Source organism: Castanea sativa, chromosome 1, assembly GCF_040712315.1.
Source record: "Castanea sativa cultivar Marrone di Chiusa Pesio chromosome 1, ASM4071231v1".
In the NCBI taxonomy this organism is placed as follows: Eukaryota; Viridiplantae; Streptophyta; class Magnoliopsida; order Fagales; family Fagaceae; genus Castanea; species Castanea sativa.
This window is the reverse complement of record NC_134013.1, coordinates 22,104,386-22,108,421: the sequence shown is the minus strand read 5'-3', so window position 1 is coordinate 22,108,421 and position 4,036 is coordinate 22,104,386.

Here is a 4,036-nt window from a genome sequence, read left to right as displayed (position 1 = left end):
GATAATGCATATGCTTTACTCGTTTATCTATTTGTTGTTTTCTCTTTGTTTTTTTGTTCATAGATAATTGCAAGTTGGGTGGGTAGTGACTAGTGTGAAGGTGCGAAGTCAATTTTGATTCCAGCTGGCTCATAGGCTGCATCTGATTTTTTTTTTTTTTGAGAGGAAGGTTGCATCTGAATGATAAGGATAATATTATAATTTTTTTTATAACAATATTATAATTATTATAAACATACAAAATAGATAGGTTGGTGGAATGTAAATTAGGCTCTTATGGTACCTAACCTAACATAGCTTTAGTCATCTGAATTTTAAGTTCCTACCCTTAAATATCGATATATATATATATATATATATATATATATATATAAGAAAAAAAATGTCATATTAAGAATAAAAATTATAGACCAAGAGAAGTAACACTTTATGAATGTATCACATGTTCATATATAGATTGGTTTGTCCAATTAGTCCAACTTGTAACCAATTACTTTATATTGACAACTTTGATGATAATTGCCGGCCCAAAAACTTCTTCCCCAATTTCTTGGTGATTTTGCTAGCCTCTTAAAATTGGATTTCACATTTTGCAAGGTAAAAAAAAGAAGAAGACTAATTATAATTATCCCAGTAGTCTATATTTTGTTCACTGTGCAATTTCATGTATTAGATATGCTAAGCTAGCCAATGAATTATGCATTACATGCAAGGCAGAATAGCTTCTTATGCCATAACCAAAAAAAATTAGTTTAAGTTTATAGAGGTGTGGTCAAAAGTTTTGTAATTCAACTAATTGATATACTTCCTGATGTTTTTAAAAGAGATATTTATGGTTCAAATCTCTTTTACCCCAATTATCAAATTATTTTAAAAATAGTTTATTGAGATGAAGGATAAAATTATGGATTTAAAATTTATTGGATGCATCTGTAGCTAAAAGGCTTTTCATACCACTCAATCACTACAATATTGTATATCGATACTATGAAAACTGTTTCAACTATGTATGTTCACAGGTTTTCTAGACTCTAGACCCTTGATTTTACATAATAATATGTATTTAAATATTTGAGGTTTGGTATATTTGAACATAAAATATTTTTCTAAAAGAATAGATTTAGTGGTAAATGATTTCGAGAAAAATTACATGTTTTCTATTATTTGCTTGAGACCCAAAAGAATAATTAGTTGTACAAAAAACTCCAAACAATAATAGCAGCAGAAAGAAAAAAAAGTGACAATGACAATATTAGTTGCTAATTATTAGTGACGATGGGTTTGACAACAAATGGTGATCAGACATTGATGGGCAAAGACCAGTGGTTATCAGCGATGGGCGAAATGGCAAAGGTGGTAGAGTAGAGGGAGGATCGAGTTGTAGCTAGTAGATAGCAAGGATGGTTAGCAGAAGTGGCTAGATCGAAAGAGAAATTTAGGGAATGCGGGTAAGGACCACCAATGATGTAGGAAGGTGACAGTAGTTACATACACAAGGGTTAAAATGGGGTAAAACTTGGCAGGCATGAATCTAACACTTTTTCTCATAATTTTTTTTTACAAATTTTAAAATCGTAACAAATATTTTCATACAATTTAGTGTAATTTTATGCATTGACATATGAAAACGTTTTCCGTTTATTAACATTTGAAGGAACATCAAAACCCTAAAAAATCTAAGAAGCATGGACATATATGGTGTAAGGATACAATTTGCACCTAAACCCAAAAAATAAGATTGGAATAGGCTCAAAAAGCCCAATACAATGAATTTGTAGAGAGTGAGTTTGAAATCTAGGTTCTAGTAATTTCAACGTCATACAGATGGAATAATTTATATAACAAAAATTGTTCTCGGACTCAAGCTAAGGAGGCTGGATCCTATATTTCTCTTTTTCAAAGACAGGTTACAGATATTGATCTTATGTCTACAGTGTTTCCTTTCTCCTCTTTTTGATCCCCTTTCCTGAATGTCTTCTCCTATTTTAATATCATCTTTCTTCCTTTCTCCATCCTCCACGTATGGATCAGATTACTAGTTTGGATACTTGTCCCATCAGCACATCCTTAAAGTCTTTGGAGGTAACTGTAAGGATGAACCCTAATGCTTAGGCATCATTTCCCCATTAATGCGGCCAAAAGTTTAGCTGCAGAGCCTTTAATGCGGTGGTAACAACTTTATCTTGGATATTTCTTAGTCCTTCTTCCTATCCTGTACACCCACCATGCATATCCTTACTTACAGATCTCCAAGAAAATCACTTTTGGACGTCGAGCAACCCTTTCTTGCCTCAGCTTTATTTAGCTGAGGATGGACTCCTCCTCAGACCACCTTCCAGGATGACCTTAATCAACCTTTGCCACTTTATCCATCAACATTGCCTTGGACCATTTAGTGTCCTCGAATTGGGCCTCTGACCCAATACATACTCCTGAGCCCCTTGACCCTACATATGGATATTGACATGGCCACGGCATGATACAAGATAGAGTAACACATCAATTATTAAGAAATTAAGACACAACATAGTAGGGATACAATAATTAATTCATATATATCTTTTAGATATATTTAGTTTATTTATATTCATCTTTGCTTAGATATATTTAATTTAGTGGGTTTTAGTTAGCTCAACTGGTAAAATCTTTGATGGTTGAATAAGAAATTTGGGGTTCAATCTCCGCATATACTAAAAACTAATTATTGTATTGGTTTGATGATAAAGAGTTATCATCAAGAGCGGACGTCATAGGTTGAAACTCTCTCTTTAAAAAAAAAATATCTAGGTACATTCTATATTTATTTTAAAATTTTAAAATAAGTAACAACAATCAAAATTCTTTATGAAAATTCTACAATCAATGGAATTTCTTCTAATTTTTTTTCCTTCAAATATATACTCCTTCCATCTCATTTTGTTAAGCATGTTTAAAAAAAATAAAACTTTTTAAAATAACATCAATTAATACATTGTTATATATCTACCCTCCTTAATTTAAACTTTAGCGAAAGTGAGGTATTGGTATTTTAAATAAAGTGGAGGGTATGTTAAGAAATTTACTTGTTTCAAAAACCAAAAAAAACTATTGAAAAAGGATTTCAATTTTAAATTTCCCAAAATAGAATAGAAGACAAACAATATAGGATGAAGGGAATAATGACATATGTGTGCGAGTTACAATTCCAAAAAAAAATAAATGTGTATGGGACTATGGGCTACTCAACGTGTTAAATACAAACACTTGTTGGACATTTTTAGAAGAAAAAAAAATGTCCAACAACTTGTTGGACATAGACACGTTGAAAATTTCGGAATCTACGTGCTTCTTAGTAGTAGTAATAAAAAAACATTAATAAACATTTTACACAAAAAACAAGGGTGCCTTTAATAAAAGCTATTGTTTACAAAGAATTAAGTCTTTAATGCATCTTGATCTTGAAATATTTTATGAGTAAAAATTCATATTTCTGCGTGTACGGACGAGTCCAACATTTTCAATTAGCCAAAGTGACGTTTATTTTAACCAAAAAAAAAAAAGAAAGTGACGTTTACTTACATAGTAAAAATATATTATTGATATATTTTATTTTATTTTAATACATGATAAAATTTTTACTTTAACCTAATCTAAATATATATGTATGATTCGAATTTTTACTTTCACACCCCACACCTCATAGGCATTTATAGTTGTGAAGTAACCACCACACTAATAATATGCGATGATAATGATTATTGATATGTGATGTTTAACAACCGTTACAACTTTAATTGTTTATTAATTGTTTATGTTTATGATGGGTAACGGCGTAACGGTAGCACTAAGAACTGGAGTTCATTAGTATATTTGACTTGAATTATTTTTGATAAGTTCTTGTTTTTAAAATTCAATTTTAGTTAAAATTTTGAAACCATATTTTAAAAACATGGTTTCATGATTTCAATTCATGTGACAATGAATGTGTAATAAGGAGAGTGTGATAATTATTACCCAAAATATAAATCTAGTTTAAATAAGGGCACATTCGTATAGT